This window comes from Oryctolagus cuniculus, chromosome 5, assembly GCF_964237555.1.
Source record: "Oryctolagus cuniculus chromosome 5, mOryCun1.1, whole genome shotgun sequence".
NCBI classification, from domain to species: Eukaryota; Metazoa; Chordata; class Mammalia; order Lagomorpha; family Leporidae; genus Oryctolagus; species Oryctolagus cuniculus.
Genome location: NC_091436.1, coordinates 166,349,205 through 166,375,701, shown reverse-complemented (window position 1 = coordinate 166,375,701; position 26,497 = coordinate 166,349,205). Strand labels below are relative to the sequence as shown.

The 26,497-nt window shown below is 55.6% G+C and overlaps 1 long non-coding RNA gene across 1 annotated transcript; it reads left to right on the top strand.

The window, feature by feature from the left end:
* The first annotated feature begins 1,412 nt into the window (after positions 1-1,412).
* LOC138849844 (uncharacterized) lies at positions 1,413-8,211 on the top strand. The gene is made up of 3 exons (XR_011389065.1): positions 1,413-3,183; positions 4,590-5,072; positions 7,545-8,211. It is a non-coding gene; the product is annotated as an uncharacterized lncRNA (long non-coding RNA).
* The last annotated feature ends 18,286 nt before the right edge of the window (positions 8,212-26,497 follow it).

Here is a 26,497-nt window from a genome sequence, read left to right as displayed (position 1 = left end):
GTGATGCTTCTGTAGCAAGTTAACTGGGGGCTGCTCCCAGCTTACCCAGCGAGTGGGTAAGGTTCGTGCAAGCAGAATTTAAGGCAAACCAGGGGGACATCTGGGATTCAATGATGGTGTGCGTTAGGTGAGAGAGAGAGAGGCCATCTAGCATAAAAACGTCGAATGCAGCCGGACGCACAGAGATGTTTCAGTCGCGTGACCCGGTGGCGGGTTAGAATCTGTGCTGTAGGCGTCTAAGGCCCTGTTGAATCCGCCATGCTCTCTGACCTTGAGATAGTGGTGTCTGAGCGCATTCCCCACATTTTATATCTTCTGTGCGCTAGCCTCTCTCAGCGTCTCCCTGAGATGATTTTAAACCCGTATTCTAGGGGCTTGCATTGTGGTGCCACAGGTTAAGCCCCAGCCTGGAACGTCCGCATCCATATGAGAGCTGATTCAAATCCCCCAGGTGCTCTACTTCCGATCCAGCTCCCTGCTAATGCACCTGGGGAAGCAGGGAAGATGGCCCAGTGCTTGGGCCCCTGCACCCCTGTGGGAGACCCTGGTTAAGTTCCCAGCTCCTGGCTTCAGGCTGGCCTAGCCCCAGCCATCTGGGGAGTGTGCCTGCAGATGGAAGATCTCTCTCTCTCTCTCTCTCTCTCTCTGCTTTCTAAGTCTGCCTTGCAAATAAATACTTTCAAAAAAAAGAACCTACATATTCCTAGATTAAAGCAACAATTTTTGAAATGAAAAGCAGAAAGAACCAGCGATGGAAAGCAGTGTAGCTAAGGCATTTCCCCAGTTACAATGAAAAGTGGGGGGAGTGGGGAGTCACGGCAGTGAATGTGGACTTGTGTGACCATGAAGGAATATGGGGTTACCTTGGAGAGGAACCGCAGAATCAAAGGAGAAAGCCATTTCTGAGGGGGGGTGTGTGTGTGTGTGTATTTGAGGGACTGACAGTTCCCGTCTGCTGGTTAACTCCCCAAACCCCCGCAGTGACTGGGCTTGGGCTGGACTGAAGCCAGGAACTGGAAATTCAACCTGCATCTCCCTGTCCTGTTCGGGGGGCAGGAACCCAGTTTGGGGAGCCATCACCCCTGCCTCCCAGAGTCTGCATTAGCAGGAAGGTAAGAGCAGGAGCTGGAGCGGGAGCCGGACATCAGACCCAGGGCCCACCCCCCCCCATCCCCACCCCCACCCCCACCCCCCCACCCCGTGTGGTCTCAGCCCGGAGGGCAGACGCCCGCCCCTCCCATGTATCTCGAATCAGTCTCAGAGGTACTCCTTGGGCAACAGCCTCCTGTGGTCTCAGGACTGGCGTTTCTGATTTGTTCATTTACCTGGATTTATTATGGGTACCTTCGCGACATCATGCCTATCCTAGTCTTGTTGTGCTACTGTGACCAAAAAGAAAAGAAAAGAAAAAAAAAAAAAAGCCCAGCTCTGGAGCCCAGGCGCCGATGGCACCCATCTCACAGGCTGGGTGCACTCGGGCCCCCCCCCCAGCCCCTGCCAGCTGGTGGGGTTGGGACTCCAGGGCCGGCCGCCCTCTCCCTGCCCCACTGCAGTCCATGCCTGCCCAGGGGTGAACACGCGTGGGCAACCAAGAGGCGCGCGCCCCTTGCACTGCCGCAGCCTCTGCTGCTGCCCCCGGTGTTGCTGCAGTGGGGCCCGTGGGTTTCGTAGGCACAGAAGCTGGGAGGCCACGTGGCTGCCTGTGGTCGCCGAGACACCCATGCCCCCCGGCAGCCGGTGTCCAGCTTCCGTGTCTGCGCTGTGGCCTGCATCTCTCTCCTCACAGCAGACTTAAACTGCGTGCCTGGCCGCGTGAGGACAAGAGCTCCAACCCTCTGGGTCCCCCCTTGGAGGAGTTAGCAGAGTGCATTAAAGTGGATTTTTTTAAAAACCGTGCCTTTTGTCCCTGGTGAGGGTTAATGGGTTTTATGGAATGCGGGGTTGGAACTCCCTGGGGGCCTTCCTTTGCACTCCTGTCCGTTTTTTATTTGTTGAATCAAAGTAAAACGAGGGCGTCGGCAGCTTGCCTCCCACGCAATGCTCTGCTTTGGCCTCTCGCCCCACCCCCACCCCAGGCAGAGACCCCGCCACCGTGCGTGGGTTGCGAGGGAGCGGACGCCCGTGGGAACCACGCGGTGACGGGAGGCTGTCTTCATGTGCTGCTGCTGCTGGCCAGCAGGCCCCACGGACGCGGCTCGGCTCAGTTCCCGCGGGTCGGGGGCCCAAGCACGCGCTGCGACTCTGTCTCCGGGTGCCATCGCAGGCTGGCAGGTGGCTGGTAGGATCCAGGGCCTCGCGTCTGCCGCGGAGATGCACAGCTCCCAGCGGCCACCTGCCGCTCCCTGCCACATGGCCCTTCCCACAAGGCACAGCTCCTCCGGGCTGGGGGTGGGGGGTGGAGGCCGCTATGCAGCTTCCAACTCCTCTACTTAGAAAGCCCTGGTTAGAGGTAGGCCAGGCCCATCCCCGGGTAATCCGACTGACTCAGGGCCAACTGACCAGGGGACCTTGGTTACAGGGGCAACCCCCTTTTAGCCTTTCCGGGTAAATAACCCACATGGCAGGAGTGATGCCGCTGTGGGCGTCCCTCCATGCCCACAGCAGGTTAGCTCCAGGTCTCTCCTCCTCCCCGCCCCGCCCCTGTACCGAAAGCCACGGATGCTCAAGGCCTGTTCCTACAGTGACATCGCAGGCGCCAGGGTTATGACGCGGTGAGCAAAGCTGCCGCCTGCACCGCCGGCATTCTGTATGGGAGGCCCAGGGGGAGTCCCGTCTCCTCTGCTTCCTGTCCCGCTCTCTGCTAATGCACCTGGGGAAGCAGCAGAAGATGGCCTGAGTGCCTGGGCCCATGCCACCCACTCGGGAGACCCAGATCGCACTCTGGGTTCCTGGCTCGGACTTGGCCCAGCCCCAGCTGTTGTGGCCATCTGGGGAGTGACCCAGCAGAAGGAAGATTCTCTCTCTCTCTCTCTTTCTCTCTCTCTCTCCTTCTCTTTCTCTCCACCCCATCACTCTGCCTTTCAAATAAACAGTTATAACAAAGTGCCGTCCCTGTATTTGCATAATATGCACATGTCCTCCATATACTTCAAATCATCTCAAGAGTACTTATACAAAATGCCGTGTGCACATCATGCACACCTGGGGGACTCCAGCAAGATGATAGAAACATGGAATTCAAAGGTGAGTTTTTTGGGGCTGGCGCTGTGGTGTAGTGAGTAAAGCCACTGCCTGCAGTGCGGGCATCCCATGAGGGCGCCGGTTCTGGTCCCGGCTGCTCCTCTTCCAGTCCAGCTCTCTGCTATGGCCTGGAAAAGCAGTGAAAGATGGCCCAAGTCCTTGGGCTCCTGCACCCGTGTTGGGGAGACCCAGGGGAAGCTCCTGGCTCCTGGTTTCAGATCAGTGCAGCTCTGGCCGTTGCAGCCATCTGGGGAGTGAACCAGCAGATGGAAGACCTCTCTCTCTCTCTCTCTCTCTCTCTGTGCCTCTCCTCTCTCTGTGTAACTCTTTCAAATAATTTTTTTTTAAAGTGCGTTTATTTTAGAATTGGAAATCCACGCACAGCTCTTTCACGATATGTCCTGCAAACTTTGAAGACCCCTTACATGCATACATTGCAAAAATGTTTCCACCACAATAAACTTTCCTTTTAATTCCTTTTCTACACACTCTCTGAAGCACTTTGTGATCCTGTGTTGTTTAGAGAGTCACAACGAGGAAAAAACCCACATGTGCAGTACAGACGGGCTTTTTCCCTCCTCTATTTCCGGTCCTTGCTGACTCGGACCCACAGGTGTGGTCCCTGTGGAATCAGAGGGCTGAGCGTTCTCACAGGCAGCTTACACAGAGCGCTTGTACCAGGGGAGGGGTCCTGGGGCCGCCCTAGAATTCTGCCCACTTGAGTTAGACTTTTCCTCCATGGGAAAATACATACGACTCGAAATTTCCCGCCTTCACCGTTTTTAACCGTACGATCCAATGGCCCTGGTACATCACACGGCTGGGCAACTCTCGCCATCATCCAGCTCTGTCCCAGTTAAACACTGGCCTCCCATTCTTCTCCCCCGGCCTCTTGAGCCTGTGTGTTTCTTTTCTTTTTTTCTTTCTTTCTTTTTTTTAATTTGACAGAGTTAGACAGTGAGAGAGAGAGACATAGAGAAAGGTCTTCCTTCCGTTGGTTCACCCCACTAATGGCCGCTATGGCTGGTGCTGTGCTGATCCGAAGGCAGGAGCCAGGTGCTTCTCCTGGTCTCCCATGGTGTGCAGGGCCCAAGCACTTGGGCCATCCTCCACTGCACTCCCGGGCCACAGCAGAGAGCTGGCCTGGAAGAAGAGCAACCAGGACAGAATCCGGCGCCCCGACTGGGACTAGAACCCGGTGTGCCGGCGCCACAGGCGGAGGATTAGCCTAGTGAGCCACGGCGCCGGCCTGATTCTCGGGTTTCTAACCCAAGCAGTGGGCCATCGGTAAAAACTTGCTGCTTGCACCCTGGGAGTCTTAGCAACAGCTGTGTCCCAAACGTACGGGCATTTGCCGCCTCTCGTTTGGGTTTGCAAGGATCTTGTTTGTGCGCTGCACGTTTCCACAGCTTCGTTCGCTGGCTCCAGGGACTGCCTCGTTCAAGATGTCGCCTTCCAGATCTTTCCTCCCGGCGCCTTCCGTGCACCCTGGTAACGTGGCAGAGAGCAGCCCTCGCTAAAGAAGAAGGCACTTTAAGCTCCTAGAAAATGATTCCAGGATAAAATAGCTTGTTCCAATCCCAAACCCACATGTGCAGAGACTATAATTTCTGTGTGGTTGGCAGTTCTCCTCTACCAACGGAGTAAGTGGTGATCGTGCCAGGAGCTCCAGCCTTGGACACAGTCCTGTGTCCGGGGTGAGCCGACTGGGCTGGAGCCCCCAGGGGTGCTGCACGTGAGCCTGCTAAGTGCAAGCAGCCCCGAGTCTTGGCCGAAGAACCACTGAATGCGCTTCCCTCTCCCCGGCCCCCTGCAGCCCCGGGAAGAGAAGTGACAAGGATTTCCCAAGCTCCGTGGGCACCCGGAGTCGTCCGGGCGACCACAGACATGTGGTGAGTTCTGAAGAACTTGTGTTTGCCTTGGTTTTCTTGGGGGATTGCAGTTGACATAGCAAAAACAAACACAAGTTCAACAGACTTTTTGCTTTAAAAGGAAAAGAGGATGCAATCGATGTTGCTACATCAGCACTTTTGAGTGCACTCAAGGAAGGTGAAAGAAAATTGCATAAAAATAGGGAATTGCAACTCCCAGGCCCTGAAGGCTGATTTGCGGCTCTCCCCGCCCTCTCCAGAGGGAGAGGAGTTCCAGGTTGGTGACGTCACTGCACCAGTCAGGCCTCTCCAAGGATGTAGCTACGTGGACGCACTCATGTTCTGTTTGTGCCATTTCCCCCCGGGCGTACCCAAGGCCAAGAAGGAGGGCAGGCCCTGGAATGGGCGTTGAGCTGTGCCTGACACCACGTGGGCACACGGGTGCACACACATGCACAGGCACACATGCATGGATGGGTACCCCCAGATGGGCACACACATGCACAAATACACATGCATGCACGTGGGCACACACGCATGCATGGGCATACACATGCATGTGCACGGATACACATGCATGGGCACACACATGCATGCAGGGCACCCACGTATGCACATGCACAAACACACATGCACACATGGGCACAGGTAGACATGGGCACACATGCACACATGCAGGCATGGGTACCCCCAGACACACATGCACACCCATGCACAAATACACATGCACACACGGGCACACACATGCATGCAGGGCACCCACGTATGCACATGCAGAAACACACATGCACACAGGCACAGGTAGACACGCACGCATGGGCACACATGCACGCACATGCACAAATACACAAGGCACACACGGGCACACACATGCACACATGGGCACACACGGGCACACACATGCACACACGGGCACACGCACACTCACACTTGGGGGTCACTGCCGTTCTGTCTGGCCTCCCCCCGTCTTTGTCCTCGGGATTCCCTGTGCCCCCCATAGCCGTCCACACGCACCTCTCGCAGGCAGAGTGCCAGCTCCATCTTGCTCCCCGTCTCTCCATCCCTGGTCTCTCCTGTGGTTTCGTCTGAGGTCCCCAGCTCTGACCCCCTCCTCTCGGGAAGTGCGCCCCCAGCCACCCCAGGCACCCTCAGCGGGCTCTCTCCTGTGGTTTCCTCTGAGGTCCCCAGCTCTGACCCCCTCCTCTCGGGAAGTGCGCCCCCGGCCACCCCAGGTACCCTCAGTGGGCTCTCTCCTGTGGTTTCGTCTGAGGTCCCCAGCTCTGACCCCCTCCTCTCGGGAAGTGCACCCCCGGCCACCCCAGGCACCCTCAGTGGGCTCTCTCCTGTGGTTTCCTCTGAGGTCCCCAGCTCTGACCCCCTCCTCTCAGGAAGTGCGCCCCTGGCCACCCCAGGCACCCTCAGTGGGCTCTCTCCTGTGGTTTCCTCTGAGGTCCCCAGCTCTGACCCCCTCCTCTCGGGAAGTGCACCCCCGGCCACCCCAGGCACCCTCAGCGGGCTCCTCCCATGCACGTCCTGCAGAACCCTCCACAGCCCTCGGCGCTGAGTGCTTGACCGTGCTTTCTGGGTTTTTTTTCTACTTAATTTTTTTTCAGATCACTTATTTTTAATTTACATTTTAGAGGCTTAATGGCTCTACTAAATAGATTCAACAGTAAAAAAGAAAAAGGCTCCAGTCCTACAGGAAACTAACCAAGGGCTATAAATGACAAAAGACGTCCAAGTTCACATAGCATTTTTTAAAAAGTCACAAAATCATTAAAACTATAGTTGCATTTAATTCTTATAAGTTTGTTTAAAATAAAATTGGACAAAACACTGTGTTTGCTTTTCTTTCTCAGAAACCTTTTATTTAAGATATAGGAACTTCATGTAATTCATAAATACAGCTTAGGAATATGAATATAATGATTCTTCCCACGGTACCCGCCCTCCCTACTCCTCCCTCTCCTACTCCCATTCTTATTTTTTATTAAGATCTATTTCAATTAACTTCATACACATAAGATGAACTCTGTACCAAATAAAGAGTTAAACAAATAGTATGAAAAAAAACTTTCTCAACAGTTGATACGGGGGCTGTTCAAAGTCATTTCATCTCGAAGTGTTAATTTCACTTTTATAGATTACCTTTTAGGTGCTCTATTAGTTGCCACAGGTCAGGGAGGACATATGGTATTTGTCCTTTTGGGACTGGCTGATTTCACTAAGTATGATGTTTTATAGTTGCATCCATTTTGTTGCAAACAACAGGTTTCATTTTTTTTTTATCGCTGAGAACACTGTGTCTGAAGCAAAGCTGGAACACACAAGCATTCCTTTTGAGATTTTCTTAATTTTAGTTTCTACACATAAAGGGGACTCTGCCACATTTGTCTTTCTGTATCAGGCTTATATCCTCCAGGTCCAACCATTTTGCTGCAAATCATAGAATTTCATTCTTTTTCATTGCTGAATCTTCCGCTCCACTTGCAGCGCGTGTGCTTTATCCTCTCGTCTGAAGACAGACACCCACCTCGGTTGATTTGCATCCGCCCCGGCTGCTGAGTTGGCCCCGTGCTTTCTGCTCCACTGATCCCAGCTCAGTCACCAGCTTGTCTCAGACCTACAGGCTCCGCCCGGCTCTGCTTCCTCCCCAGACACCAGGAGTCGTCCGTCCTGCTTCTCCCTAGCTCTCCCAGGCCCACTGCCTTCTTGTTCCTGGACGTCACCTTCCACAAAAGCTCAGACCCCGTCATCTCCCCGCCCTCCCAGCTGACCAGAGGCGGACGAAGCCTTGCAGAGAGAGGACAGCCAAGGCAGTACCACCTAAGTGACTCTGTGTTAATTTGCAGAATATGAAAAGAATGTGGAACAGAGTTAACCCAGAAACAGCACTGATGCATCCAGCTGTGTGGGTGAGACGCAGGGGCTGTCGCTTGGTTAACCTGCGAACTTGAACCACTTAACCGGGAAGCGTCTGACATGGCAAGATAGCAGTCACGCCCCACGGCCGACTGCAAGAATGGGGGGAGGCGACGTGGGTGAAGACGGCTCGTCTGGGGCCAAGCCGCTGCCTGTGAAACTCTCGTCGTCACATCCAGAGCACCAGCCCAAGAGCCAGCTGCCCTTTTCCACCAGCTTCCTGTTCACGCACCTGGGAAAGCAGTAAACAGTGGCCCAAGTCCTTGGGCCCTGCCACTCACCCAGGTGGAGCTGCTGGCTCCTGGCATTGGCCTGGCCCAGCCCTGGCTGTTGTGGCCATTTGGAGAGTGATCCAGCAGATGGAGGATTTATCTATGTCTGTCTCTCCTACTCTCTCCTTCTATCTCTTGCTCTTATAGTCAAATAAGCAAATAAATAAATAAAAACCTTTTTCTTAAAAAACAAGCCAAATTAACATCATTGGAATTCATCTCATTGTCCCATAAAATGCCTGGCAGCACCCTTTTGGGAGGTTTTGAAAGACGGTATGAAAGGGAAGAGACCTGACGAAGTGACAGTGACGCAAGTCCGTCCTTGGTGTCAAAGGGGAAGTAGAGAAAGGACGTCCTCTGACTCGCCCTGGGCTGCACACTCTGCAACTGGAAGAAAAGCCTTTGAATTGCAGAGACAAGGATCTCGCTCTTGCAGGTTGAGCCTGTCAGCCCAAGAAACCCAAGGCACGCGTGTTTCCAGTGACAGGGCCGGAGTGAGGGGTGACCCTAGCAGCAAAACACACAGTGGCAACAACCCCACAAGCCGAGACCACAGTGTCCGACACAGCAAGTCACTCAAACCAGCCACCCGGGCACGGCTCCAGGTACCTGTGCTGCAGCTGACCGAGGGCATTGCCAACACGCGTTATTCTGTGTGTCGTGCAAAAACTGGTGTGCCGCGTAAGGATTCGCCTGGCTTCAGTGTCACCTCCTCACGCCCCCAGGGGCCCTGAGCAACCAAGCACAGGCCTTCCCAGGAATTCATCACCTTAATTGTTCTGCAAGGAAGCAGTTTCAAAATGGCAGCTTTTGTTGGCAGGAACCAAGAACAAGAGATGAGCGCCACCTGCTGGGAAGACCCCTGGGGAGTGGTGGCAGAGTGCCCACCCCCAAAACCACCCCCCAGAGCAACCACCCCCCAGCTCTCCCCATTGTAACCACTGCAGGCTCAAATGCACCGGGCGTGTATGTGTCACAGTATTCTTCTAATAGTCTTCTTTCTAAACTTCCAACAATTGTTTCTTTGTAAGATTTATTTAATTATTTGAAAAGCAGAGTTAAAGAGAGAGAGAGAATCTCCCATCCACTGGTTCATTCCCCAAATGGCCGCAATGACCGGGGCCAGGCCAGGCCGAAGCCAGGAGCCAGGAGCTTCATCCTAGTCTCCACATGGGTGCAGGGACCCAAGCACTTGGGCCATCTCCTGCTGCTTTCCCAGGCACATTAGCAAGGAACTGGATTAGAAGTGGAGCAGCTGGGACTCAAACCAGTGCCCAAATGGGATGCCGGTGCTGCAGGCAGCGGCTTAACCTACTACCCCACAGCTCCAACCCCAACAATTTCAAAGCTAAAGACCCTACACTCCCTTACCAAGTGGCTTGGGGTCCACAGTAAGGTCTGGGTCGCGGGCATTCGCACTCTCCAGGGAGGCTGCACTGTGACGCCTCCGTGTTGCCATGGCAGCCCCGCTCCTGGGTTTGCTGGGAAGGAGTGAGAGGGAGCACGCAAGGGCTCAGACAGCCCCCCCACACACAGGGACAGTGCATGGGCTCAGGCAGCCCCCCACACACACAGGGACAGTGCATGGACTCAGGCAGCCCCCCCCCACACACACACAGGGAGCGTGCATGGACTCAGGCAGCCCCCCCCACACACAGGGAGCGTGCATGGGCTCAGGCAGCCCCCCCCACACACACACACAGGGACAGTGCATGGGCTCAGGCAGCCCCCCCACACACACAGGGACAGTCATGGGCTCAGGCAGCCCCCCCACACACACACAGGGACAGTGCATGGGCTCAGGCAGCCCCCCACACACACACAGGGACAGTGTATGGGCTCAGGCAGCCCCCCCCCACACACACAGGGACAGTGCATGGGCTCAGGCAGCCCCCCCCCCCACACAGGGACAGTGCATGGGCTCAGGCAGCCCCCCCACACACACAGGGACAGTCATGGGCTCAGACAGCCCCCCCCCACACACACAGGGACAGTCATGGGCTCAGGCAGCCCCCCCCCACACACACACACAGGGACAGTGCATGGACTCAGGCAGCCCCCCCCCCCACACAGGGACAGTCATGGGCTCAGACAGCCCCCCCCCACACACACACAGGGACAGTCATGGGCTCAGGCAGCCCCCCCACACACACAGGGACAGTGCATGGGCTCAGGCAGCCCCCCCACACACACACAGGGACAGTGCATGGGCTCAGGCAGCCCCCCCACACACACACAGGGACAGTCATGGGCTCAGGCAGCCCCCCCCCACAGGGACAGTGCATGGACTCAGACAGCCCCCCACACACACACACAGGGACAGTGCATGGGCTCAGGCAGCCCCCACACACACACACACAGGGACAGTCATGGGCTCAGGCAGCCCCCCCCCCCACACACACAGGGACAGTGCATGGGCTCGGGCAGCCCCCCCTCAGGGACAGTGCATGGGCTCAGGCAGCCCCCCCTCAGGGAGCGTGCATGGACTGGGGCAGCCCCCCCCCCATTCAGCTTCGCACACTGGGCTCCGTGCAGGAGGCTGGAGTTCTCTAAGTATTCTTGTAGCAACAGAGATGCACACGAGGACAGCCTCCGGCAGGGAGTCCCCGTCCACGCAGGTGTCAGGGATCCTACAGTGAGGACTGCTGTGACGGCTCGAAGAGCAACCCGCAGGAAGGCAGGAGGAGGAGGAGGAGGAGACGCCGGGCTCTAGAGAACAGCCGCGGCTGCCGTGCACCTGCGAGCCCGGGTGCCCGGATGCCCAGCGACCGCCTCCCTCCCTGCCCTCCGATTTCCGGCTGGAACGGCAGCGTGGCCACGCTGACAGAGCCCGGCCTCGAGGGGCCCTCTGCCCTCCTTGGCTGGGCCGGCCTGGGCGTCGACTCGCTGCATTTCCTCTTCGCTCATCTGAGTCAAGCTTGGAATTTTCCAGTAGAAATGTTTGCCAGGCAACTGAAGTGCTAAACCGAAGCAGAAGGAGGTTGAGAAGAACCGGCGTGCTGACCAGAGATGTCCCGTCAGACGGGCCACACCTCGATGCCAGCACAGAGCACCCTGGCCGAGGACCTCTGGGGATGCCGGCCCCTGCCTCCTCTACCTCCAGGCACACCCGGGGGCCCCAGGCCAAGCTGCAGAGGAGCCCAGTGAAGCACGGCAGGCCTCGCATGGCTCCTGGGCCTGCGGCACATTCCAGAAGCCGCTTCCTGCGTTCTGCTGCGGGGCGGGCTCAGGATATCCACGCCCCGGTCTCTGCCGCTGTCCCTGCCAGCCTGGCCCTGGGGCTGGAAGATCTTACGCCTGCGGTTGGCTTTTGTTGCTGTTCCTAAGATCAGCGGATGCTTGGATTGTGTGTGAGTGTGGCAAAGGTGAACTCCGGTTCTGCCAGGATAGACTCTGCCTTCTAGTTTACTGCAGTTCTCAGTCTCATCCCCCAAGGGAGAAAAAGTGAAAACACCTCCCCTTTCTATGGGGTTCGCTGGGACCCACATGTGTAGCCTGGGATGAATAGAAACACAGTGAATTGATGCTGAGTTCTACAACTCCAGACTGCATGAACTTGGCAGAAGTAGAGCACGGGCCCTGGCAGCAGAGGGGAGGAGCCAGTGGGAGGCCCTCTTCCAGGTGGCAGACCGCCAGCGTCTCACTGCCCTTCAATGAGGTGGGAAGGGGGCGAAAGCCCCTCTGGGGTCCCTTTCATCAGGGCATGAATCCTGTGCGGGCTCCAGCCTCAAGACCTCCTCACGCCCCCAAACCCCACCTCCTAAGACCATGGCCTCAGGCAGTGAGGATTTCAAGTTAGGAAATTTGCAAGGAAATGAACAAAGTTCAGACCACAGCATTGAGGTCCTGCACCCTGCCCCCTGCCCCCTCCGCTGTGACCTGGCACACACCCCGCGGGATGAGATGGACGTGCAAATCTCAGCACCTGGCGTAGAACAGGTTCCCAGTCATTAGCAACAAATCCTCTCCCGGCACCCTCGACCTCCCACGCCCGTGTCAGGTTCTCGCCCGCATCTCACAGCCACCCCCTGAGACACACTCTGTCTTTTACCTTTAAAGACATGGGGGGGGGTGGCAAACCAAGCTCCTCTGGGAGGGGCACGTTTCATAGAGGTAGAGTGTTGGGCTTCAGACCCGAGGGTGTGTGTTTTCAAAGTGGCTCTCAAATGAAGGAAGAGAGAGAGAGAGAGACAGAGAGAGAGAGAGAGAGAGAGAGAGAGTCTTCCATCTGCTGGTTCACTCCCCAAATGGCTGCAACAGCCAGGGCTGGGCCAGACCAAAGCCAGGAGCCTGGGACTCCATGGGTCAGGTCAGGGACACAGCACTTGACCCGTCCCCTGCTTCCTCCCAGGGGTGCATGAGCAAGGACCTGGAATCAGAAGTGGAGCCAGGGTTCAAACCCAGGCACTCTGATACGGGATGTGGGTGTCCCGAGTGCCCGCTTCAGGGGGGCACCCAGTGCCCACCAGCAAACACTCGATCTTACGTGCCCAGCTCAGTGAGTCACTGCGAAGTGAACACAGCGTGGCCCCAGCGCTTGGCCAGGAACCAGGATGTGACCTGAACGCCGACCCCGGTGCCCCCGCGCAGAACCAGCCGACGCCGCCCCAGCCCAGGCTTCCCCTGTCCATTTCCTTCTCCCGACCCCTCCCCGCGATCTTAGCTCTTTGATGTCCTCCATGCCCTAATTCTTAGTATTTTTTTGTCCAGCTATTTTTGAAGGCTTGGTCCAAATTCCCTGGGCGGCTGTGACCAGAAGCCCACAGGCAGACCCCGGCACCACCCACGCCTCCTAGAGGAGGCTTCGGCTGAGCCGGCTCTGGCGGGGGGGGGGGGGGGGGGGGGCACGTTGTGTTTCCCCTCCCCCAGGACGCATCTGACTGATGGAAGACAAGGCTCTTGGAGAGATGATTACGCGAAAGCCTGAGGCCAGCAGGGTGGGCCCTCCTCTGTGTGACCGACAGGGAAGAGGACACTTGGCCATGGACAAGGAGTCTTTGGAAAGTTCTCAGAAAGCGCATAGCCTGAAAAAAAAAACCTGCATGGATTTCAAGCATTTTTGCACAGAAAGGAGCCCCTATTCCAGAATTTTTTGTTTGTTGTTTTGTTTTGTTTTGTTTTGTTTTGTTTTGTTTTGTTTTTTTCCGTGAACTTGTTGAAGTCCCCTCGTGCAGACGCAGTGGATGACCAAGTGAAGAGCCGGGGAGGTGACGGGTCCCGGGAGAAAGCAGCATTGCTGTGTCCTGACATGCTGGAAGGCGGAAGGGGCGAGTTCTCCTCCAGGCCATTTTAGATAGCCCTGAAGCCGTCTGTGGGGGCAGAGGCTCCGGGATCTGGCCTCCTACCCAGGGCCTTACCTCTTCCTGCAGCGGCATCAGGGAGTAGAATTCAACATGGGATCGGAGAGGGTGCACACACGGGAACAGCAGCGCCTGGCAGTTCCAGGTGCTTCACTTGCGCGATGTGTGGTGACAGCCGTCTAGTCTGCAAATGCCTTGTTCCCGCTACTGTTGGCATTCACTCGCTGGGACCTGCGTCCCTCCCAGGCCTGGAGGCTGGAAGCGTGGGAGGCTTAGAGATGTTTAAAACCAGGGAGGGTTTTTTTTTTTTTAAGATTTATTTATTTATTTGAAAAGTTACAGAGAGGCACAGGGAAAGAGAGAGAGGTCTTCCATCCGCTGGTTCATTCCCCAAAAAGCTGCAACCAGTCGGAGCTGAGCTGATCTGAAGCCAGGAGCTTCTTCTGGGTCTCCCACGTGGGTGCAGGGGCCCAAGCACTTGGGCCGTCTTCTACTGCTTTCCCAGGCCACAGCAGAGAGCTGGATAAGAGGTGGAACAGCCGGGAATTGAACCAGTGCCCATATGGGATTTCAGCATTGCAGGCGACAGCTTTAACCGCTATGCCACGGCGCCAGCCCCTGAAGCCGGAGAGTTTAAGCAGCTTATCACAGAGCTTGTCAGTGGTACAGCCAAACTTAGCCCCAGCTGATGATGCTAGCTTCTAGTCTCTTAATCATAGTGCTGTCAATCAGGGAATTTAAAAAAAAAAAAATAATTGAGAGAGAGAAGAAGAGAGAGGGGGAGAGAGAGACAGAGAGAGAGACAGAGAGAGGACGAGTGCTCCCTTCCACTGTTTCACTCTCCCAATGCTCACAACAGCCAGGAGTCCAGAACTCCATCTGTGGCTCCCACCCGGGGGGGCAGGACCCCAGTCCCGGAAGCATCACTGCTGTCTCCCAGGTCCGCATTGGCAGGAAGCTGGGGTCAGGAGCTGGAGCCAGGCATTGGCACAGGCAGCTCCATGTGGGACACTGGCTCCCTGTTGAGACAGGGTCAAGTACATTTTTCCAATCAACCAAGCAACCTTCAGAAGGGGTGAGTTCCTGGGTATAAGTTTCCAGCGTGAGGCTTCCAGGACAGAACCATGATCACCCACAGCGATCCTCCTCTGGGGAGGAGCCAGGCCCCGCCTCCTCCCTCCAGAGTGGGGCTGGGCTTGTCAGAAGCAGGAGGGACATTCCTGACCAGACTCCAGCATCCGCCCTCACCCGGTTTCCTGCCCAAGTGTCCTCAGCAAGCCGCGATCTGTCTCCTACATACTTGATTACATCATTTGTTTTTATATAAAAAGGTCCCAGTCTTGGGAAGTGCTTGGCTTCTCTTCTTGGCAGCCCTTGGTCCATGGCCTGCGTGAAGGCCAAGGCTGTGGGTCTGATCATTTTATCTCTCTGCCCTTCTGCAGTTTCATTCACAGTTGCGAACGATCGTGCCTCTAGATTGGATTTTCAGACATCTTGTTTGCCTATTTTGTCTGAAAGGAAAATAATATTATCAATTGTCTGCTTACTGCTTGATGAGATTTATTAAGCACTCCCTTTTTAATCAAAGATGTTTATTTATGGGATCAGTGTTGTGGTGCAGGCGGTTAAGCTGCCAACTGTGATGCCAGCATCCTATACTGGCATGGGTTCGAGTCCCGGCTGCTCCACTTCTAATCCAGCTCCCTGCTAAAATGCCTGGGAAAGCAGCACAAGGTGGCCCAAGTCTTTGGATCCCTGCACCCACATGGGAGACCCAGATAATGTTCTAGGCTCCTGGCTTTGGCCTGGCCCAGCCCCAGCCATTGCAGGAATTTGAGGAATGAACCAGCAGGTGGAAGATTCTCTCTGTGTCTCTCGGTTCTTGGTCCCTGTAACTCTGCTTTTCAAATAAATATATAAATATTTTTAAAAAAATTTTTAGGCCGGTCCCGTGGCTCACTAGGCTAATCCTCTGCCTGTGGCGCCGGCACACCGGGTTCTAGTCCCGGTGGGGGCGCCGGATTCTGTCCTGGTTGCCCCTCTTCCAGTCCAGCTCTCTGCTGTGGCCTGGGAGTGCAGTGGAGGATGGCCCAAGTGCTTGGGCCCTGCACCCCATGGGAGACCAGGAGGAAGCACCTGGCTCCTGGCTTCAGATCAGTGCAGCGCTGGCCATAGCAGCCATTTGGGGGGTGAACCAACAGAAGGAAGAATTTTCTCTCTGTCTAACTCTGCCTGTCAAAAAAATGTTTTTAAATAAAAATTTTTATTTATTTATTTGACTGGAAAATGATATATAAAGAGAGGTCTTCCATCTGCTGGTTCACTTCCCATATGGCCACAAGAGCCAGGGTTGGGCCAGGCCATAGCCAGGAGCCAGATACTCCATCCGGGTCTCCCAGGTGGGCGGCAGGGTTTAAGCACTGCGGCCATTTTCTGCTGTTTTCCAAGGTGCATTAGCGGGAAGCTGGATCAGAAACTGTGTAGCTGGGACTCGAACCGGGCGTCTGATACGGGATGCCGGCGTAGCACGTGGCGGCTTAACCCACTGCAGCACAATGCCGGCCCGGCAAGCAGTTCTTGTAACACCAAGTGTATGCCTTTTGTTACAGTAGAAATACCTACTACAATTCTCACCCAGCTCAAGTCTTACAACATGAGAAGGATAAAAACTCACTTTCTGCTCCACTCTAAAATGCCCAGCTGCAAATGAGAGTGCTCGCTGCTCCAGCCAGCTGCGGGCCCCCTTCCCTTGGGAGGAGGACTGTGTGTCGGCTGCGGGCCCCCTTCCCTTGGGAGGAGGACTGTGTGTCAGCTGCGGGCCCCTTTCCCTTGGGAGGAGGACTGTGTGTCGGCTGCGGGCCCCCTTCCCTTGGGAGGAGGACTGTGTGTCGGCTGCGGGCCCCCTTCCCTTGGGAGGAGGACTGTGTGTGTCGGCTGCAGGCCCCCTTCCCTTGGGAGGAGGACTGTGTGTCGGTTGCGGGCCCCCTTCCCTTGGGAGGAGGACTGTGTGTCTGCTGAGTCGGATCTCCTGCTTTATGGAGTCGCATCTCTTTCCCCGGGAACCGCGGCTGCAATGCGTGGAAGCACACCCACCGAGCCAAGCCCGGCTCCATCTAGGATCCACTCGTCTCCACGCGTCCCGCAGAGCTTCTGGCGGCTGCCCTGTGAGCCACTCCAGTTTGCTCTCATCGTGCGCAGCATTCGCCATCCAGTGCTGTGTCTCGGCGAGGCGACCCTCCAGGGGGTGGAACTGAAGGCAGGTGCAGCTTCCTTCGCCCTGGCACCACTCGCGAGCACGCGCGGCCTCCAGTGGGTGCCCGGCAGTGGCCCCTCGTCCTCACCTGCCGTGCGGCCCACAGGGTGGAGCCCTTCCCTTGTAATCCACCGTGCATTCCCTCATCACCAGCTATTTGTTCAGCACCTGCGGGCTGCCAGGCCTGTGCCAGGTGCCGGGATAATAGGCCGGCTGGAGTGAGGCGCTCACCCTTGAGTTAGACCCCTAGGGCTGCAATGCACTCGGCTGCAAGTAACTAAACTCTACATCAACAGATTGATTGAACAGTGGGGAAATGGGCCATCCCCTGAAACTAGAGATTAAGTGCTAACGAGTTTCCAGCTCTGAGGATCGCCTAGGACTCAGGTCATTGTCATCTTTCGGCTCCTCCAACCCACGAGATAGCTGCAGCCCTTTCAAGTAAGACATCCAGCCACGACCCCCACCAGACCATCCCCTTGTACTACACTGGCCACAGTCGCACCATGAGCTCATGTTTAACCAACCAACGGCAAGGTACGTGAAGTCAACACCATTGCTAGGGTCCATCGAGACCGTGGGGTGCTGGAGGAGGCCCCAGGGAGGCAGAATATCGAAACAAAGACCAAAGCTCTAGTAGGAGGAAGCGCGGGCGTGTGTGGTGGTCTGAATGTTTGCAAGCCCCGAAAATGCATATGTTGAAACCTCATCTCCACTGCAGGGAGAAGTCGGGCCTCTGTCTGCCAAACAGGGCACCAGGGCTTCCCCCGTGAGTGACTGTTGTCCTCGTAAGATAACAAGGCACCGTGGCGTAGCGGGTAAAGCCGCCGCCTGCAGTGCCGGCATTCCATATGGGTGCCACTTTGAGTCCCGGCTGCTCCACTTCTGGTCCAGCTCTCTGCTACGGCCTGGGAAAGCAGTGGAAGATGGTTCAAGTGCTTGGGCTCCTAAACCCATGTGGGAGACCTGGAAGAAGCTCGTGGCTCCTGGCTTCGGATCGGCGCAGCTCCGGCCATTGTGGCCAACTGGGGAGTGAACCAGTGGCGGAAGACCTCTCTCTCTCTCTCCTCTCTGTGTAACTCTGACTTTCAAACAAATAAATAAACCTTAAAAAAAAAAAAAAGACTTCACGTGGTTTGCCTGCATCCCTTATTGAGTCCCTGGTTCAAGTCCCAGCTACTCCTCTGGATCAGTGATTCACTGGCTGTTACTGGGGTCAATTGGGCAAATATACACAATCCAGCACTCTGTCAGGCCTGAATGGTGTGGAAGAAGTGGTCCAGGGGGAGAGGGAGGTGGCCAGCGCTGTGGCATAGCGGGTAAAGCCACCACCTGCAGTGCCAGGTGCTTGGGCCCTGCACCCGCGTGGGAGACCCAGAAGAAGCTCCTGGCTGTCGCTCCCCCTCTTCGTGGAGGAACGACACAGGACCCTGTGCTGTTCTTTCGTCTGCTCGGCCCTCCCCGGGTTTGCTGCTGGTTCTTCCCGGGTTGGCTACTGTCCCTTCCACCTCCGTGGAAGGGCAGTTCCCCTGGCCACATTCCCCAGTTCCGCAGGGGAGCGGCACACTGCCGGCCGGCTCTCTGGGGGCTGCACAGGTGTTCCCTTAGATGTTCCCCTTAGATGTTCCTGGTGCATGCCGTCTCTCTCCTCCTTTATAGTCCTCCTCTGCCAATCCCAACTCGGCTGCCCACACGCCGAGTACGCTGCTCTCCTCCAATCAGGAGCAAGTCCTACAGTTTATTGGTTGAACTGGAGGCAGCTGTGCAGAAGCTGTTTACTTCTCTCCCAGCGCCATATTGTGGGAGAGCAGATGCATAGAATAAGTCTTAATTCCAGTAACTCAGTCTAGTCCGGATTGCTCCCCACAGATCCCCCTTTCTTTTTATTTTTGGCGTTGATACGTGCCTGTCTTCGGTGCCCCGTGGCACACACTCTGCTCTGCTTGCTAGAGTTGCCACAGGTTCTTACAAGTCCTATCAATCAGGCAAACCAAATCCGGGTCCTCTCTTCGCCATGTTGTGAGGAGGTTTTTAGGCGCTGATGCGTGCCTGTATTCGGTGCCCTGCAGCGCATGCTCTGCTCTGCCCGCAGGGGCTTACAAGCCCTAACAATCAGGCAAACCGAATCCAAGCCTTCTCATTGCCGTATTGTGGGGGAGACTTATTAGTGTTGGTTCGTGCCTATCTTCGGTGACCTGCAGCTCATACTCTGGTCGAGCTGCTTGCTGGTACTTACCGCCTTAATCAGGCAGACCGAATCCAAGCCTTCTAATTGCGGTATTGTGGGGAGGCCTTACTGATGTTAATTCATGCCTGTCTTCGGTGACCTGCGGCGCATAAGCTGCTAGCCGCCCGCAGGTGCTCATCGCCTCACTTAATCAGGCAGACCGAATCCAAGCTCTCTCATTGCCATGTTGAGGGGAGGCCTTTCTATTTCTCTATTTCTCTATCTCCGGGCATTCCTATTTCTCCCATTTTACTTCTATCTTCCAGCATTCCTATTTCTCTCCTTTTACTTCTAAACTTCTGTTTCTCTTATCCCCGCGGCCTCCCGGCGCCTCGCCCCGCCGGCGGGCTCCACCCCAAGGCTGCTTCTCGGCGCCTCGCCGGCTCTGAGCCGCTTCAGCCCGCGCCTCTCTCATCTGCGCGGCTCGGCTTTGCGCGCACACTCCGCGGTTACGCACTAGCCCTTTCGCGTCTGAACCATGGCCTTGCGCCAGCCCCGCGTTCCCTATCTATTCACGCCCCGTGCTCTCTCTGCACGCGGCGGCTTCCGCGAGTCACACAGCGTAGCTTGCGTCTCCACCACTAGCATTCAATCCAAGTTCCCCGGGCTAGCCTGGCGAATTCAACCCAGCTTACGTCTCCGCCCCACGGTTTGGCTTCCCGTCCTTTGCTCCCCGGGCTAATCAGACGGATCCCAACCAGGCTTACGTTTCCGCTTCTGGTTTCAACTTTTCGCCCCCTATTCCCGGGCTAACTTGAGAATCCCAAAGTGGCTTTCGTTTCCGCCTCGGCCTGCCCCCCGCGGCTTCAATTTCCCTAACATTTTTCTCTACCCGGTATGTTTCCCCAAGCTTTCCTCCAACAATACTCCTCCCTCATTTCTCCTGGCCTCTCCCCACAGTCCGCATCCGAGTCTGTTTGTTCTAGCTTTCACTTTCGCTTTCAACCTTAGAGATTTCTCCCAGCTTCCCCCCGTAGTCCGTATCCGAGTCTATGCCTAGGCTTTCAATAGCTTCTTCCGGCACCTTTTTCGTCCGGCTTTTCCCTAGGCTGTTTGCTAGTCTCTCTCTCCGGTATTTTCCCAGTTCTTCCCATTTCTTCCCTCCTAAGTTTTCTATCCGTCCTAGGTTTCCTATCCGAGTCACGGCACCATTATGTCGCTCCCCCTCTTCGTGGAGGAGCAACACTGAACCCTGCCTAGGCTTCATATCTGAGTCACAGCACCATTATGTCGCTCCCCCTCTTCATGGAGGAACGACACTAAACCCTGCCTAGGCTTCATATCCGAGTCACGGCACCATTATGTTGCTCCCCCTCTTCGTGGAGGAACGACACAGGACCCTGTGCTGTTCTTTCGTCTGCTCGGCCCTCCCCGGGTTTGCTGCTGGTTCTTCCCGGGTTGGCTACTGTCCCTTCCACCTCCGTGGAAGGGCAGTTCCCCCTGGCCACATTCCCCAGTTCCGCAGGGGAGCGGCACACTGCCGGCCGGCTCTCTGGGGGCTGCACAGGTGTTCCCTTAGATGTTCCCCTTAGATGTTCCTGGTGCATGCCGTCTCTCTCCTCCTTTATAGTCCTCCTCTGCCAATCCCAACTCGGCTGCCCACACGCCGAGTACGCTGCTCTCCTCCAATCAGGAGCAAGTCCTACAGTTTATTGGTTGAACTGGAGGCAGCTGTGCAGAAGCTGTTTACTTCTCTCCCAGCGCCATATTGTGGGAGAGCAGATGCATAGAATAAGTCTTAATTCCAGTAACTCAGTCTAGTCCGGATTGCTCCCCACACTTGGCTTCTGGCTCTCGGCTTCAGATCAGCCCAGCTCCGGCCATTGCAGCCATTTTGGGAGTGAAGCAGCGGATGGAAGACCTTTCTTTCTGTCTCTCCCTCTCTGTAACTCTGCCTCTCAAATAAATAAATAGAAAAGTGGTCTGGGAACACAGTCAAGCCTCTCCCCCTCTGGCTCCTGGAAACTGGGCTTGGCTCAGGGCAGGGCTGCAGGAGCACTGCGGTGTGGGCCCGGGAGATTCTGGTGCTAGGGCCTCGATCCCCAGCGTGCTGGCGCTGCATGGCATGGAGCCCAGAGCTGGGGCCTGGTGGGCGCTGATGAGGGCCTTGGGGCACTGCCCTCGGGAGAAGTTGGTGCAGGCCACAAGACTGGGGCGTGAGCCTGGCCTCTGGCTCCCAGCTTCACTGTGGGACTCCTTCTACTCCCAGGCCCACCAGGATGCCATCTGCCAGGAGGCCCCGTCAACCCTGGCAGTCTCCAACACCTCTTTTCCTTATAAAGTACCCAGCCCCAGGCGTTTTGTTGCAACAGCAGAATGTAGACCAATACAAGGAGGTGACAAAGAGTGTCTGATGCAGCCCGAGAGGGTTGCCTCTCAGCCCACACTGGGGCACAGCCTGGGGTGAAGCCCAAGGAAATCCAAGCCCTGACGCTGGGTTCTAGTCCTGGTCGGGGCTCCAGATTCTGTCCCGGTTGCCCCTCTTCCAGGCCAGCTCTCTGCTGTGGCCAGGGAGTGCAGTGGAGGATGGCCCAAGTGCTTGGGCCCTGCACCCGCATGGGAGACCAGGAGGAAGCACCTGGCTCCTGGCTTCGGATTGGCACAGCGCCGGCCGTGGCTGCCATTTAGGAGGTGAACCAATGGAAGGAAGACCTTTGTCTCTCTTTCTCTCACTGCCTAACTCTATCTGTCAAATAATTAAGGAAGGAAGGAAGGAAGGAAGGAAGGAAGGAAGGAAGGAAGGAAGGAAGGAAGGAAGGAAGGAAAGGAAGGAAGGAAGGAAGGAAGGAAGGAAGGAAGGAAGGAAGGAAAGAAGGAAGAAAAAAGAAATCCAAGACCTGAGCTGCATCAAGTGCACGGTGCTTTACCCCTCAGGCTCCATTCGGGCAGTGGACTTTGCTGCCAGCCGAGCTCTGTGCTTGGAGAGGTTTGCTCATGGCCGGTTGTTTCCAAAACGGGCTTGGGGTTGCAGGGCAACACAACCAGAATCAGAGTCATCTATCCCTGGAATGTTCCGTTGAATATTTCCAAGCCGTGGCTGACTGCAGGTGGCTGAGCCACGTAAAGCAAAAGCCCCGTGGAAGGGGCAGCCATGGTCCTCGAGAAGGAACTGTCGAGGGGTTCCACGTGGCACCCTTGAGCCTCGAGGGCTGTACACATCGGGAGCTTCGGTGCTCACACCTAGGAGTGCTGTGCTACAGTACTGTGGCTCCGGGTGCCACCACCACGCAGAGCCCGTGTCCTCAGACTTGGCGAAGTTCCAGTTGATCCGAGTGCTGGAAGCCAATGAGCGGTCGGGAATGTGGGGAAAGGCTCCAGGCAAGAAGACGGAGTGATTAGGACCGATAGGCACTGTGGCCTATCTGGTACAGCTGTGGCTTACACCGTGGGCATCCTCCATCAGAATGCTGGTTCGAGTCCCAGCTGCTCTGCTTCTGAACCAGCTCCCTGCTAATGCACTTGGGAAGGCAGCAGATGATGGTCCTACCACCCACGTGGGGGACCTGGTTGGAGATCCTGGCTCCTGGCTTCAGCCTGGCTCAGCCTGGGCTGTTGCAACCATCTGGGGAGTGAACCAGCAGATGGAAGCTCTGTTGCTTTCTCTCCCTCTGTCACAGTACCTTTTAAATAAATAAAATAAATTAAACAAACAAACAGACAAAAAACCTCTCCCCTAGGTGTCCAGGAAGAAAGCTGGTTGTCCCAGCGTTTGTGAAATGGGGGTTTGAGGAGCTATTTTGCATTTCAAAGGTCTGAGGGACCCCAGCATTTAGAGGGCTGGGCCGAGGACTGGCTGCAGCAAAATTAGCCCTGAAGGAACTCTGGCGACTGCAAAGATGCCAGGTTTAAATTGGGCAAAAATGCACCTGCATGAAGACCCCGTGTAAAAATCTGTGTGTCCCCTTCCTGTCCACAGTCTGGCTGGTAAATGAGCCCTTTCTCCCCCAGCGCCATAAATAGCACATTCAGAAACTCCATCCGCCCAGCCCTAGGGACACAGGTGTCAGAATCCACAACACTGCGCCCATTGTGTGCAGGAGCCCTCCAGCAGAGCCCGGAGGCCCCCCCCCCCCCGTGGATTCGGTTCATCCTACCTCCCAAAGGGCTGCCTGCCAGCTAAGAGGTGCCCGCAAACAGGCTGCCTCGGGGCTGTGCCATGCTGGGCCCTCTGGTTTTCTTTAGCAAACAGTCACTTTCTCAAGAAATCCACATCATCAGCTGTAACTTTTTTCACGGTTAAGCTAACCGTCACAAACCCAGGATCTCCCAGGTTAGCACAAGTACACGCTTTCTACTTTGCAGCTTCTTACTGTGTGATGTTTAAAAACAGCACAAAGCCGGCGCCGCGGCTCACTAGGCTAATCCTCCGCCTAGCGGCGCCGGCACACCGGGTTCTAGTCCCGGTCGGGGCGCCGGATTCTGTCCCGGTTGCCCCTCTTCCAGGCCAGCCCTCTGCTGTGGCCAGGGAGTGCAGTGGAGGATGGCCCAAGTGCTTGGGCCCTGCACCCCATGGGAGACCAGGAAAAGCACCTGGCTCCTGGCTCCTGCCATCGGATCAGCGCGGTGCGCCGGCCGCAGCGCGCCGGCCGCGGCGGCCATTGGAGGGTGAACCAACGGCAAAGGAAGACCTTTCTCTCTGTCTCTCTCTCTCACTGTCCACTCTGCCTGTCAAAAAAAATAAATAAATAAATAAATAAATAAATAAATAAAAATAAATAAATAAATAAAAAAATAAAAACAGCACAAAACCATTCAGACACACAGAAAATACAAGACACCTACATACTCACAGTGAACAAATAGGTTAGATTTTGCTATAATTACAGCGCTCGCTCTCTCGCTCTCTCTCTCTCTAATAAAACATGACAGGTATAGCAAAAGCCCCCCACCTGGGTCTTGTCCACCCCTCCACAGGGGTGATTTCCTGCTGGGGTCAGCGTGTCTTGGTTCTGGGCTGACTGGTATTTTTACTGCATATTATTACACGTGCTCGTGAATATTCATTGTGATTTCAGGAAGCCTATAATGATAAGCAAGTAATGTTTCCGCTTTTTACTTTTCCTTCCACATTGCCTTATGGTGTTGCGTGCAGCCTGGACGGAATACACGGGCTCATTCACCCCCCTGAAGGAGGGCTGGGTCCGGGCAGCTTTGCTGCCACGGCAAGAATTTGGCTCAGGCCCCGTCCACGACTCCTTGTGTATTCATGGGTTCCTGGATCCTACACTGTGCCCAACCTCAGCCCCATGGAAAGCAGTGACAGACTCCCCGCAAAGTGTTTACAGAATGTTGCTCTGAGCTCCACTCCCCTTGAAGGAGGGAGACCAGGAGTTGAGGGGGGACTGAGAGCCAGAAGCTGGAGGTGACTCAGGGAACCCCTAGTTCTTGTCCTGCTGTCCCTGGCCAGTCCAGGCTGCCCTGGCGTTACTTTTTTTCCTATCGATCAAATCGTTGCTTATTGATTTTTAATTCATTTGAAAAGCAAGCAGACTGAGACGGGCCCACGGAGATCTTCCATCTGCTGGCTTACTCCTCAGATGCTCCTAACAGCCGAGGCTGGGCCCGGGAGAAGCCAGGAGCCTGGAAACTTAGCCCAGGTCTCTGAGCCAAGCACTTGAGTTGTCGTCCGCTGCCTCCAAGGGTGCGTATTAGCAGGAAGCTGGGTCAGAAGTGAGAGCCGGGACTGATGTGGGATGCAGGCGTCCTAAGCGACACCTTCACTGCTGTGTGCCTTCCACCTTTCATTTCACTCCGCGGCCAGAGTTTCTGTTTTCCAGGTCACCTGTTCATGAACACAGAAAGGTTGCAAACTGTTACTCAGTGGTGGTCGCAGGCTCTTGGGCCCACGTGTCAGGTACCCTTCCCCACCCCTGCAAGCCTGAGAAGCCGGCGTGATTACACGTCACGGATTTGGCGTGATTACATGTCACGGATTTGACGTGATTACACGTCACGGATTTGGCGTGATTACACGTCACGAATTCTCCGGCTAAGCTCTCCAACATTTGAAGCAGCTTAAAACCAGTGGCAGCTGACAACGGCCATCACCTGGCAGGAGGTCTGGTTGCTACAGAAGGGATCAACATTGGCTCCCACCCTTGCAGGGTTTGGCTTCCTACGGTTTGTTACCACAGTCAACCACAGCCTGAAAACATTAAACAGAAAATCCCAGACACAAATAATTTGTAAGCTATAAGTTGCATGTCATTCTGAGTAGTGTCATGAACTCTCACGCCACCCTGTCCACTATGGGGTCCACTCTTTGTCCAGTGCCCCTCATTCTGCAGGCTGAGCCAGGGACCCCCGAGGCAGATGACCCTCTGTCTGATGCGCTGTCAGGTTGGGGGTGGCTAAGGCCACGTCACAGCGCCTGCGCCGTCCACCTCCCTACATCTCATCGTGTGGGCACTGTACCATCTCACATTGTCACGAGAAAGGTGAGAACAGTAAGATGTTTAGCGGGAAAGGTGAGAGGAGAGTCCGCGTTTGCATAACTTTATGACAGTGTATTACTGTAACTATTCTACTTCATGATTAGTTATCGTTGTTACTCTCTCACTAGGCTTAGTTCATCAACTAGACCATGGGTGTAGATGTATAGGAAGACACGTAAGATATGGGAGATGTTGTACCGTCTGGGGTTTTGGGTGTTTACCGGGGATCTTGGAAGGCACAGAGGGTGCAGCCTTAGCCTAGGTAATTCATAAGCAACAGAGATTTATTTCTTATAGTGCTGGGGGCAGGGAATCCAACGTGAAGGCAGGAGCGGATTCAGTGTTTGGAGAAGGCTTGCTCTTTGCCTCCTAGACGGCACCTCTAACATGCCCTCCTGGCAAACCCTCTGCCCTCAGCTACCCTTTAAGGCTTCTAATCCCTGTCGTGGGGCTCTGCTCTCACAGCCTAATCAGTTCCTAAAGCCCCCTCCCCCACCCCGCCGTGCTACCCTCCCTGGGGACCAGGTTCAAAGCTGTGAATTCTGCAGACACCACCATGCTCACCCTAGCGGGCACTTGACATTCCTCTGTGTGCGGGAAGCCATGCTGCACGCCATAGCTGTGATCTATGAGAATCCCATTTGCAAATGCAAAAAGAGAGAGAAAATTAGTGCAGCGTGTGGGTGCAGGGGAGAGGAGAAGCCCTCAGGCGTTCTCCTTGCTGACCCATTCACTGGCTGCTTGCTGAATCCCTGTCTCGGTGGGCGGTGTTTCAGTGAGGTGCGCCTAACACAGAACCCCATAGGTGAGCCCCCCAAGCAGGAAGCAGCACCTGATCTGACATAACTGGAGTCCTTCCATCAGGCGCTCAGGGAGATGAGAAGCTGGGGGCACAGTGCTGAGCGGGGGCCAGGCTGGGGGGGACCCAGCCCACCTGCACCTCTAGGTCACAATCAGGAGGAGAGTAAGGGTGGGAGAGGTGGCAGGAAGGGGACACACGCAGGGATTCTGGGGCACTGGCCACGCCCCAGCTCCTAG